Source organism: Balaenoptera physalus (assembly GCF_965194825.1).
Source record: "Balaenoptera physalus genome assembly, chromosome: 8".
In the NCBI taxonomy this organism is placed as follows: Eukaryota; Metazoa; Chordata; class Mammalia; order Artiodactyla; family Balaenopteridae; genus Balaenoptera; species Balaenoptera physalus.
In genome coordinates, this window is record NC_138887.1 from 22560030 (window position 1) to 22574172 (window position 14143).

Here is a 14143-nt window from a genome sequence, read left to right on the forward strand (position 1 = left end):
AGTGTGTCTTTTAAAAAAAAAAATTATACTTCAAATGCTTCTCTAAATATCTGACAAAGCAATACTACAAGCTCTCTTACCACAGGTTCATCATATTATCTGTTTTACTAAGTATAGAGGTATTGGATAATTTTAAAATTTCTTCCTACATGCTTGTAAGACTCATCTCAGCTTTATCCTTTCTATATTAAGCAGGTATTAATCAAGCTGCTATGATGTAAAAATCTGATTATTTCGTGTAGCTACTGAGAGAGAAAAATTGTATATATAGCTGCTGATAGCTTATAGTCAGCTCAGCATCTCACAACTGAGTTGTGGTGTGCCCTGTTGGGCATTAAGAACTTCAGAGAATGTTAACATTAGGTGAGCTCATTCTGCGACTATGATAGAACAATACAAACCACCACAAATGTAAACATCACAATGACCAAACATCTGTCTCTCCTGGCTGATATGAATGCTAATGCTTTTCCAATGACAACTCTGGCCTAACTTGACTTCTTCCACTTCCCTCACCAATTTTAACTCATTTTCTTCAAACTTCTGGGAGTTCTCAAATTTTCTCAAAACTGGAGTTACATAGTCAATGTCAATAGCATATAAACCTACTTAGATTGTGCCTATATGCAGATTTCAATTTAAATTCCTTAATTAATTTTACTTATTCAGCTAATCTAAATGGCCTAGATAAAAATAAATAAGATACTCAAATCACAAATTAGCCTTAATACCTGACAGCACCGAGTCCCATACAAACCTATACTTCCTTAAATTTTGCTCCAAATTACTCAGAATAGGATCAAGTCTATAATAATCTTACCCTAACTTCCTCTTACTTATATACGCCGTAATTCTCATGGTACACAATTTCTCTTACTACAGCAAGTTCATATACATAAACAAGTTTGACTGTAGGTGTGTTCCTGGTGATCTTTAGACACTGAGATTTACCATTGCATATTTACATGCAATATATATATACATATATATGTATATATATATGTAAAAATATATATCTGTGTAAATGTGCTTAGAGCTACCTATAATGGCAGAGGGAGATACAGACACATAGAGAAAGAGATATATTTAATTTAGTGAGAAGAACTTAGCAAGTATTTAATAAATGCTGGGTGAATTCCTGAACAGCTGAACAAAATTAATAAAGAATTTCTGGCAAACACATTATAATGTCTCCAGGATTGGATTATTCCCTAAGATGTGAACGAGACAGCAGTTAATGAACACTGTATTAGCTTTGAATTTTAAGAAAGTGAACCTCCAGTCCAGGAAAACATCACCCTTTAAATGCTATAACGTCTTGGTGAAGCACAAGCAGTGGTCAATTTCTGTGGCTCTTGTGTCTTAGAGCAGATTCTGAGCCACTAGAGGCTCCACTGAAAGTGTTCTACATCGGTCTGTTAAAAACTTTCTATAGTAACTTTACCCTTTGGGACACACAATGAGGAATTAGCCTTCAGACATCATTTACCACCCACTCTTTGTAGCCATCCTGCTAAGTCTTTCAGTAGAATCCCTTATTCCCCATTAACTCAGGACCAGCCTAGGACTTCAGTCCAATTTGCTGAGGGCTCTGGTTGCATTTCCAATTCTTCTTAGCCTCTCTGTGTCTTTCATTTTGATTTGTTGTACTGACATCTGCTGGATAAGAGGTTCTCTTCCCAAACTCCTCATCACCAGGCTCTACTTATTTGATCCAGAGTGGGAAGTGATTTGATGACATGCTGGAGATTTGAAATTCTGGTTTCCTTTCCTATTTTCCACCCCCTCTCCAATTTTAACTAGTTTTCTTCAACCTTCTGGGAGTTCTCAAATTTTCTCAAAACCGGAGTCACATAGTCAATGTCAATAGCATATAAACCTACTTAGATTGTGCCTATACGCAGATTTCAATTTAAATTCCTTAATTAATTTTACTCATTCAGCTAATCTTAAGTGACCTCTATGAACAAAAATAATCCCATTTGAGGAGAATCCAATATTTTCTTCAAAAGTCAAAGAAAATTAAAACTGTTGTAAGAATGGAAGTTGTCTAACTAGTGTAAAGCTGTAAAATATACTTACAGCACAAATTTTGTGTTTGTGAGTCTACTTAACAGTTATAGCAAAAATATCAAAAGCATACACTTTTTTTCCTGATAAATTCAATGGTTAACCCATTGGTGCTTAATTAAATAATGCTCCATGAATGAAGGGATTTAAATTATTTTTACATTCTGATGGATTCTGAATTAGTATTTATCTTTGTAATTATCTCTCAAGTTAAAGATTTAGGTATCAGTAAATTAAGCCCAAGATATATACACAGAGGGAGTGGCTTCTCCAAGAAATACATCTAATTAACTTCTATAAAACATAGCATATCCTATGAGATTTATAATGTATACTAAATAAGCGATTTAAGGGAAGTCACCTTCATTGTTTACCTAATATGCAATAAAAAAATAGGAAAATAAAAAAGCAAGTAACATAGTCTTGAGAGAGTTTTTGATTGTTAAATGAAATAAAAGTTAAACATAATTATTTCCTGTGACATAAAGAGAAATTTCGATATTCTGGTTATAGTAAAGACAGTATAACAATATGCCTGAGGCACAGGATATTCCTTAGCTGATTTTATGTAGTGCAGTTTTGTTTTCTCAATGAACAGTTTTAAATAATATTAGAGAATTCAGTGGGTTCATTAACTACAGTAAATGAAAAACAACCATCCTATTGCAGTAGGCATTTTTATAGATATCAGATTAGAGGGGGGAAGAAAGCAAAATGGAATTTTTCTATGTTGCAGATTATCCTGACTCATAATGCTAGTTAAAATTGATACCATTTTAATTTAATGAATCTCGTCAAATCCCACTGTTAGAGACACCAAGCGTATGCTGACAATTAAGTGACCAATTTTATAATTTTGTTTTGAAGTACTAAATAAGAACTAAATAAATTTACAGTCCCATCACCTTAGAATCCTACGGTTTACCTACAGTGGCTCAATTTGCCTCAGTTTGCAAATGACTGGTTCTGAAGAAGAAAGACAAATCAGTTCTAATTTGAGTAGCCTTGCTAGTATAGCCATAAGAGTTTGACCATAACATTTTTGTAAACACTTAGTCATTTGAAATTTTTACTCTGCTTGCATAGAGTGTTGCAAAATAGACCAGTTTAGGTAATTTCACTGTCATATGTATAATAGTCATATAAGTATTTATGTAATTCTTATATAAATTTGTATATATTCACATTAATATATATATAATATTTATAAAAGTAAGAAAAATCTGAAAACTGAGAACATAAAGGAGATAAAATTATCCACTAAATTATTTCTATACAGTCTTCCTGAAAATAATGATTACATTGACTACTTTCTGACTGTTGGATTCCTGGAAACCCCTTCACCAAGGATTTCTTAGCTAGCTAAATGTGCGAGATAACTGCTGATGCCAGAAATCCTTGATCTGCATTGTCTCCCATCTTAATTTTAGATCTTGTGGCCTATTGGCCAGTGTTGTTGGTTTCTTTGTAATTTTGTTGATTTGTCTAAAATATTAATATTAATAAATGTAAATAAACTTATATGTAATATTAATGTATGTAAGAATCCTCAAGGAAGTATGTTAAAAAAACAGACTCCTAGGTACCATACCTAGAGATTTAATACATTAGGTCAAGGAATCTGCATTTAATATGTACCCCAGGTGATTGTGATGTAGGTCTACAGGCAAAACTTTAGGGACACTGTGGATACTTAGGAAGTATGAAAAGGAGTTGGGCAAATGAAATACGTTAATAGTGTGTTATTTCATGTTCAGCGATTCCCAAATTTTTGTAGTAGAGAATTGTTCTGTTCATCAACTGAAACTTCAGTTAATGGAAATCTGAGCATTTAGAACAGCTACAGTTTGTGAGAGAAAGAGAAGTACCATCACTGGTTTCCCTGGTAGTTTGACCAGGAAGTCTTAGAGTAATGTCAAAGGGCAAAAGAGTTTAGTAGCAATCATTGGCTTCTGAGTGGCATGTTAGAATTGGTGCGATAGGCCATTAATCTTAGTTGAGTGAGCCCTTTGCTGGACACAGATCTCCTTCTCCACTTTAGTCCTTTACTATCTGTTCACAGTCGGATGAGGAGCTGCAAGTACAGCAGCTTGAACTGTGGAAAGGGAGTGATGCAGTCACCATACAGGAAACTAGGGGCATTAATAAATACCGATGACTGGTTAAGCTTGTTATGCAAAAATTTGCTATTACAGGACATTTTGAGATATAAAGAGAAAAGAACAAAGTTTCTGAAGGCAACTGAATTTAGAATCAAATTGTTGTTTTGTCTGTTATTAGCACTCTGACCTCAGACTCTTTGTTCTCAGTCTCAATTCACTTGTAAAATGGGCAAAATTATGCTTATCATGTAAGACTGTCGTGAGGATAAAAATAGGTTAAGAAAACTGAAAAATACTTAGCAAAGTGCCTGAAAAAAAATTTATGCATACATATATTTGTTTTTCTTTCCTTGCCTCAATTTGTTTGCTAGTGATCTCAGGTGGCCTCGGCCTGCAGCAGCTTGAAGCAGGGTTTCCGTTCCCTGGCAGTGATTGAGGTCGGGTCGTGGCGGTGAGAGCACCGAATCCTAGCCACTAGACCAGTGGCCAGTGACAAGGCCCTGGCCCTATGGCTTTGCAGAAAAAGAATTCCCACAAAGACGGAAAGTAGTGAAACAAGTAAAGTATTTATTAGGAAAAAAAGAGTACAGTACGTGTGAATAGACACACAGGCAGGCTCAGAGAGAGAGTCGTGCCCTCGTGACAGTTTGAATCACCTTTATGGGGCATTTCATCCGTGTTTCCTTTGACCAATCATTTTGATTTGCCTGGTTCAGAGTCCATATTTAGTGTACCTCAGGATTTTCCCATGTGTGCATGCGAATCTCTTAGCCAAGATGGATTCTACCGAAGGGGCCTATGGGTAAGTGAGCATTAGTTGGCATCACTCCCCTGTTGAGCTCCAAGGAGCCTTTCTGCACATGTGTAGTCAGGGAGGTCTCCCTACTTCAAGAATGAGGAACATGTGGTCTCTTATCTTCTATCTGGGCAGGGCCCGGCCTCCTCTCTCAATTGTCCTGTTATTCCCATCTCGGAGTATCGGTCCACAAGGAACGAACTCGAACCGTTTGCCCTGGGGGCCCATCTGTCTCCTGCCTCACCATGACCACATTTTGAATCTTTTTTCTCATTTTCATCATATGTGTCTGTATAACTTTTTAATTTCCATTTGAAAAACCAAATATTCGTAGTTTTCACAAATGTTAGGGAATGATAAGAATCTAAAAGAAAATTAAGCTGTAGCCTGTTAGAAAAAGGAGGATTTTTGATACTTGTTTTCTTTTATTAAGAGGTGCTTATTTTTTCTTTTGACCACTTTGAAACATTAAAATAAATCCAGATATCTTTTACAACTATTGAGTATTATTAATTTTACTTGGATTTTACTAGAAAATTATACCACACACTTAAATATAATTTTACATTTTTTTTGCTGAGGAACACATATTTACATTTTATTATGAAAAATAGGTAATTTTTTAGATACACTTGTTTTTTATAAGGTGAAGCCCCATTATCTCAGTACTCAGTTTTATTTTTAGATTTTTCACTTAGAGCTTTCCTCAGTTTTGAATAACTTAGGTCCCTCTCTTTTTTTAGATATAAATGTGCTTTGTGTAGATGATATTATTCTGCTATATGTTGCTCAGGTCTATTTAATAACCACTATAGAGAATGACGTGACAAACTACCCAGTAGCACTACACACTAGGTATTTCAGATTAAAAGATTAAATTGTTGTTAGAAGAATTTTATAGTATGAAAGTTGAACTTTAATACAAACTATAACCTAAGAAACAAAATTTGACGTGTAGTGAGTTTATCTTACATCTTTTTCAAGTGAATTTGGTTACTCACATGGAGAAAGGCTTTCTTCCGAAGACAGTTTGTTTCTGAAGTCGTCCTGTAAAATTGACTTCTCCACATTATTGCAATAGTGAGTTTCTAGTATATACTTAATATAATGGAGACTTTAAAAGATAATCATCAGATATGATGAAATGTAAAAAATATCAGGTATTAATGTACAAGTACAATTATAAACTGACTTGAAGGTCTGGAATTCCATTTTAACTCTTTAAGGTAGTTTAATTACTCTTAATTGAAAAGAAAGCATATTTTAAAATTAACACATATGTTAGGATTTTCTAAAATCAAAATCTATAATGAAAAGAGCTCAATTACATGACTGAAATGGGAATTCTTTAATCTATCTTTAGAATACATGCAATAATACAATAGCTGTGAATGAAATTGTAATACAAATTTTAAAGTACGAAGAAAGGAAAGAAACGAAAATTTAAATATCGCAGTTTAAAGTGTAAAATCGGAGTGCACAGAAAAGCAGAAGTAAGCTGTGGTATTATAAAAATATCTGTTTTTATTAATCTGGGAGCAATTTTTGTTATCATGTATCGTTTTATCAATTGTGGGCAGCTCACAGACTTAGGATTCCACATTTCATCTTCTGTGATTGGCCAGTGTTTATGTAAAAGATACAAAAAGCAGAAAGAGATCAACATTGATTGACTGCTTGCTTTATTTTTCTCACCACCCCCATGCACTCATGTCTACCAAGCACACCTGTGACAGGCCATCGACTATGACTGCTTGTCTGAAATCTGATCCTGCTGCAATGATTGCTCGCAGTGCCTAATGACCCAGATATAATTCCTGGCTCTGATTCCAACTCTGAGCTGACTTTGACCCGCTGGCAGGGACTTCCAACAGCACCTGAGCTCTGCTTGTGCCAATATATCTGACATGTTCAGAGCCAGCTTCTGGCTGGTGAATCTGCCACTCAAATAGCAGGGTTTTGTACATATTAGGAAATTAAACACAGGACTTGCCAGAAGTGTTGTTTCATTAAAACAAAATATGAAAAAAAAAATATGTGTGAAATTTGAGTAGACCCAAGTGGGTAGAAGACCTTGTCTGAATAGTCACTTCTTTTAAGCAAATTGATATACATTTATTATATTTGTATTCTCTATGATAAATTCTCTGGTCTCTAAGTTTAAAAAATATTCATAGTTAAGGGCATTAAATTTAAAAAATGCTACTAAGAATGATGCTTTCTTTTTTTTCTCAATTCATGTCACCAGCTTCTAAAAAGTCTATGCATAATTTGTCAGGCCATTGTTAAGAAGTGATGTAATCCTTGGTCACCTTATGAACTGTGCTGGTGACCAGAAATAGTAGGAAGTTAAAATAACAATTATTTTTGTGAAATATTTTACCATGAAACCTTTTCTTTGAATACCACGGTGGTTTTTTTTTTACTCTTTTTAATCTGGGAAGATAATCTCTTTTAGAACCAATGTGTCTATATGTGATTTGCTAATAATCTAGTTAAATTAATTACAAATATTTTACCATATGTGTTCATTTTCAGTATTTGTACTATAAGACTATAAATATATGTACTCTTAGTCAATTCTGCTGTATCCTATATAATATTTATGGAAGAGTTTTAAGCAAATGTAAACTATAATATAGTCCACCTAATGTACGAAATGTAATATTTGACTAAAAATCATTTTAAAAAGAAAAATGAAAATATTTGCCATTCTTTCTTGGACCTAAAGGTGACATTAAAAAATACTTACTTAATTAGTAGGAAAACATAGAATAAATCTAAAAGAATGTAGGTGTTATCTAAAGTAGTTAAATATTTTCAAGTAAGCTTCAGAGAATATTGCAGATATCTACATTTTCTTCATTTTAAGAACAAGAACTTTATTTAACTCGGTTGAATGAACATAAGGCCTCGGGGACATCATTTTAGTGTCACTTCATGTCAAGCCAGTACATTAAAACCAGTGCTCTAAATATTCTAACCAGTTCAAGCAAAAAACATTCAACAAAGTAAAAGGCAATGTCCGTTGTACTATAGAGTAGTTTCAGAGTAACAACTCTCTCATATTTAGTCATGTGAATATCTAGAATAAATGAAAAAGTAATGAAATGGAAACATGTAGAGAAACAGAACTCTGAATATGCTTAAATGTGTACAAGTAATAATCTGTAAATAGCACAGACTCATATATAAGTCTACAACTTATTGTTGGTAGATGAAGTAGAGTTGTAATATAAAATTTATTTCTTCTGTTTTTATCTTTTGTTTTGTTTTAAAATTTTTCCCTAGATCTGTTTTTGTGGAAAGAAGATGAAGTGACTCTACTGAACATCTGTAATACCCAGATGCACACTGGCATTCGGGTAAGATTTGATTGATGCTGTACTCGAATGTAGATTTACAAATGTGGCCCAAGGCCAGTTTCCCCTTATTTTGACAATGAAACACTGTAGTTCTTAATATTAAGTGTTTACTGGAATGGAGAAAAAGAAAGCAGTTTCTAGCAACATGCAGAGAATGAGAATTGGTAAATTAATCAGCGTTACTACCCACCCATAGGTCCCAAAGCTTATAGTGGATATTCCACCCATGAAATGGTAGCTACTCATTAGTGCAGAAAAACTGCCTTAATACAGCCCACTAGTGCTATTATGCTGGTGCTGTCAATTGGATACCCTTAAAAGTTCTGTTTTGTCTATTAATCCCACGTGTTTTTTTTTTTTTCTTGGAAATTTAGATTCTCCCTTTGTTAAATTTAAAAATACATGCTAAAGTATAAGAATATAACATGCTTTGATTAGAAGCTCCTAAAACAACACATCAAAAACATTATGGTCTAGAAAATGTTTATGAGCCTGAGAACTGCTACAGAGTAGCAAGCAGATTTTTTTTAACAGTGCCTAAAATCTGGACATTTGTCTACACAAAAATAGAAAACCTTGTGAATTCTATCTTCAGATTTATGTGAAATTGTAGAGATTGCAACTAATATCTTGTACTCTTTTAACAAAAGTTTGAAAGGATGGCTAAACTTTACCATGAGGGCATACACATCATAGCTGTCAATGACAGACGTGGAAAGGTAAAGTCCAGGTTAACTTCCTGGAGACACTAACATTTTCGGGAACTTGTCTTTACACTGGTCATGAGAAGATTTTTCCTGTCAATGCAGCAAAATCTCTATAGCATAATGGTTTTTCAATGATCAGTTTAGGGACTTCCCTGGTGGTCCAGTGGTTAAGACTCTGTGCTTCCAATGCGGAGGCATGGGTTTTATCCCTGGGTGGGGAACTAAGATCCACATGGTGTGAGGCACAGCCAAAAAAAAAAAAAAGTAAGATCAGTTTACTTGGACTAATATTTAACAGGAGAAAAAATGTTTTCTTAACTTATAACTACACTTGTGTTAAAAATGGCCCATAGTCATCATTATTTTGATTTGTATCCTGATGGTGACAAGATACCTCTTAGTTCTCATAAACAAGTGACTCATTTTTTTCTTGAGCGTTCTCTATGGCAATTTCCTTTATTGGACATATTTTGCTATTCTTATTTCTAGCTTACCTTGCTTTTTTATGCTGTTTAATAATATAGATAATTTTATAGTGCATAATTCTTTTGATTGAACAAAGCTCTTTTAAAAAAATTATTTAAAATCATCAACACAATAATTGTATAAAATACACAGGATTAGAAAGTTTATTCAAATTAGCTCCATAAATGTATCACGTTTACCACCTAGATAATAGGTAACAACAGAGCTAGAGTTGGAACTCTGAAGGCATAACTGCAAGCTTAGAGATTTTTCCATGCTGACTTTCACTATTGCTGATTTCCAAAGCATGCTTCCTATTCCTTTTCCACTCACAGTATATGATTTTACTGAATATAGACTAGAAATTATATTATATCATCAAATCTGATCTGAGAAACTAAATAATCAAAACTTTTATGAAATTAGAATCTAAGAATCTTTGTCCAGAAATATAAATATACATAAACTCTTAAAATTATAGCACATTTATTATTGCTGTTATTAGAAAGTGGGAAAAAATTTTAAAATTCTGGAGTCATTCAATTCTCTTCAAATTCTAATTGCTAATATGAATTAGACTTAAAGGGAAAGGCATAAAATGCCAAAAATTACTTAAGGAAAGTAAAGCTGAAATGCAAAATCCCAGTATGCTCTACAAGGTAAAGGTACTAAAAAAAATAACAACAATAATATGCACTCTTAAATATAGGTCATAAAGCTTATTTATGAGAATCCACAAAAGCACATAGAATGAAAGTGAATAATGCTAAAGCTGACATAACTATCTCTTTTGGTAGTCCAATAAAATATTGATTCTTAAAGGTAACAACAGTCATGAATTAAGGTGACTAATATAGGGCTTCCCTGGGTGCAGTGGTTAAGAATCCTCCTGACAATGGAGGGCACACGGGTTCAAGCCCTGGTCCAGGAAGATCCCACATGCCCCAGATCAACAAAGCCCGTGTGCCACAACTACTGAGCCTGCGCTCTAGAGCCCGTGCTCTGCAACAAGAGAAGCCACCGCAATGAGAAAGCCCGTGCACCACAACGAAGAGCAGCCCCTGCTCACCGCAACTAGAGAAAGCCCGCACGCAGCAAGGAAGACCAAACGCAGCCAAAAATAATTTTTTTAAAAAAGGTGACTAATATAAAGTAAAATAAGTAAACCAACTAGTATTTGCTGAATTTATTTTTCATGAAGCTATTCTTACTTATTCTCATAGAGAAAGGAAACAAAAATTTATCCAGAATAATATAATTGTATTGACATTAAATAAGAAAAAAGAAATCCATTAAATAGTAAAAACAAATTTATATGTTAAGTGAAGGTTAAAAAAAAAGATCAGTTGCTGAGTTAGAATATTTTCTACTCTTGCACTTGAAAAATGCCAGTATTTTTTATTGCAATTACTTTTTGTAGGTCTATTGCTTTCACATTTCAGTTGTCATGATAATGTTAATTGTGTAGCATCCATCATAAATTTAAAAGGGCAGATACCATGGTCCATTTGCAAAGGAGAATTTGATAACTTACAAGAAAAAAAACCCAAAAAACTTCATCTGTTCAAGCCTTATGCAGAATTCTTAACTCTTTTAATCACAAAACCGTCTTACCCATTCCCTCAACCTGAGACAATGAAAATACAGCATTTTGTGTTGTTTCCAGTTAAGCTTTCAAAATTCTGAAATGCAGCTTCATTTTAAAAACATTGTTAAGTAATTATAAATGATTGAGATGTTCTACATTTGCAATTTTTAACTCTTGATATCTTTTAAAATCATCTATAGATGGATTGTTCACACAGCAGTAAAATTTTTCTTTCTGACTCAAAAACGCTTCTCAAAGTTGGAATTTGAATAGCGCCTATATCAATCAAAACAACCAAGAAAATTGATTTGTTAACAATATCATTTTATAATAACATTATTTTTTCTCTTTTTGTCTTAATCCTGCTAAGAGTGTCAAGATCTACTATCAGAAAGAATAATGAGCCATTGATAAATGTTTGCAATGGGATAATTTATGTGTTCAAAACCATCAAAATCTAAAACAAGTTTGGAGGGAGGAGGAAAAGGAGAGGCAAGAGAAAGGGGAGAAAGAACAAGAGAAAAAGGAGGAGGAGGAGACTACAGTTAACAGTCAAATGAAGACAGAAACAATATAATCAAATTTGGGAAGGGGATACAACTGAGTTGAATGAGTGAATTCCTATGCTACTGATTCATTCATTTATAAAAATAATTATGAAGTATGTTTAAATATTGGCACGAATGTAACTACAATGAACAATACATTATTTCACCATTATTATTTATTAAATTAACCCAATTATCAATCTTTTAAATTTGTTTTACTTTTATTAATAATAGAAATCATAAAGAATTAATTTTTATTTTATTAGTAACTTATATAAGCTAAAGGGCAAACTTAAGTCTGAAGATATTATCTCAAACAAGAGTAAGTTATTTTTTATTAACATTTGATTGAATGACTTGTGTTCTTTTGTTCTGTTTGTCAGCCCAGATGGAATAGATCATCCATTTTCAATGGTGAACAAGTAACCCTTCCGGTTTAGAGCTTTGGCTCCTTTCCATAATGCTCAGAAAAAAACCCAAAAAAACTAAAAAACAAAAACAAACAAACAAACAAAACTAGGAAAAATGATGCCAAGAACAAAACCAGCCAGCAGTTAGAGTGAAGAGATCACTTAAAATTTTTTTATTAAATATCTTGGATATTTGGGTCGTGTTCTAAACTTATCTCACAGATGCAATACTCTCTAATGATTTCTGATTTCACATTCAGAATTCCTAACTCAAAGTTTTAATTTGGGTTCTCTGGCTGCAGTGCACCCATCCCACTTCTAACACAAGAAGCATAACTATAGAATCTTTGTAATGTTTAACTTGCATCATACTCACTTAGGGAAAAATGGGTCTTGTCATAGAGAGCTGGTACCTAGCATCATAACATGATTTTTCTTCCTTTTTCTCCATGGAAAATGTCTACTTCATGGTATTTGAACATGACTATAAGTGGTAGTCAATAGAAACATAACTGAGATAGGTAATTACTATTTTCTTTTGAAATGTATTAACAATAACATTCTTTCCCCTTGTATTTCTTTTCTTCATTCTCCAAGAGAATCAAGAACATAACTGTTTCTAAGTGTAATATCATACCTTTAAGTAGGAAGTATTCTGCTAAGTACCAATTAACATACACATTTTATATACATTTGCTTCCATTATAATTGCCTTGGAAATGATTTGTAAATACAAAAGGTGAGGTGAAAGCTACTGCACCACATCATGTCCAAGTTACACTTGGCCAACATCACTGTTACCTATTTCTTGAAACTTTCTGAAACAAAATTTTGCCTACCTTCTTTCCCTGCCTCTTCTCTTTGCCCATCCCTTCCTTTTTTTCATTTCGTCCGTTAAATATTTTCCTCTCATCTCCCTTTTTCTTTGTTAAGTAGATCATTAAAAAGTTCTGCTCTCTTACTAAACTTCATCTTTCAGGAGTCACCTGAATCCATATATGACAAATACCTCAAATTCATAAACTTTAATATAAAGTCTCTTGGGTAGTGTTTGAAAGGGTGGGGAAAGACAAAAGATACTCTGAAACCAGACTGCTTTTCACTTTTACCAAGTCAGCATCAACAGCTTTGATCAAGCTGTTCTCACTTACCATCATATTTCATTAGTTTCTGAAATCCAAAGGCCTTGTTTTCAGAAAAAAAAAAGTTCTTACCGTCTCTATATAATTTTTTCACTCCTTGAAATACGTGAATTACTTTCTAAGTAGTGGTATTGTTGGTATGATTATAACTCAGAAATAGAAAAATAGAATCTGGGTTATGCAGTGTATCTTAGGTAAAGAAAGTAGCTGGTATTATTTGGCTCTAGCCAAGTTTTCTATCTTTATTTTCATATTCTATAGCCAGAAAGAAAACAAAGCCTTCGGCAAGAAACATGTTTTGTGGGTATCAGTACCTCGAAATGCAAACTGGTTACAAGCTGTTCAGAAGTTTTAAGCCTATCCATTAATGCCTTCCCCAAAGCTCTGGTCAGCCACAATCTGCAGAATTACATTAAACAGGCTTAGTGCAGGGACTGCTCATTCACAGGCAAAAAATAAATAAATAAAAAATAAAAAAAATTCTGTTACTCATTTGCAAATGAATGAGGAATTGGAAATAGCTTAGTATACTACAAGAAATATAACTCCTAGGTATTAGTCACAGCTATGCCAGTAACAAATTATACAATAGGGCACATGTCACTTAATTTCTTTGACCCTCACTTTCTTCATTTGCAAAATTAGAGATATTCTTCTTGACTAAAATGTATGATATTGAAGTTTTAGAAGCAGAAAGCCATTTCTCTTTCTTCCATGACTGAATTTGAAATAAGCTAGGGCTGAGGGAAAATCTTGTCTTTGTTAAAACAAACGACACGATTATTTAACCACCACCACAACCCACCCTTCCAACCAACACCAAAACGACTAGGAAACCTAGTTTGTGTTGGTGATTTTGTCTAAATTTGAGACACTTGGTTTCTGACCATAACTGTATCATAGATGGGTAGCTAACCCAAGAGCAGTGTTCCAAGTGGCCTGAAAAGATT

General features: G+C 33.5%; 1 long non-coding RNA gene across 1 annotated transcript in view; it reads left to right on the forward strand.

Moving 5' to 3' along the window:
• LOC309666309 overlaps positions 1 to 10478 on the forward strand; it is a 267121-nt gene extending 256643 nt beyond the window's left edge. Inside the window, exon 5 of the long non-coding RNA XR_014267036.1 lies at positions 8260 to 10478. This is a non-coding gene — a long non-coding RNA (uncharacterized lncRNA). The remainder of the gene's footprint in view (positions 1 to 8259) is intronic.
• Positions 10479 to 14143: the final 3665 nt, after the last annotated feature.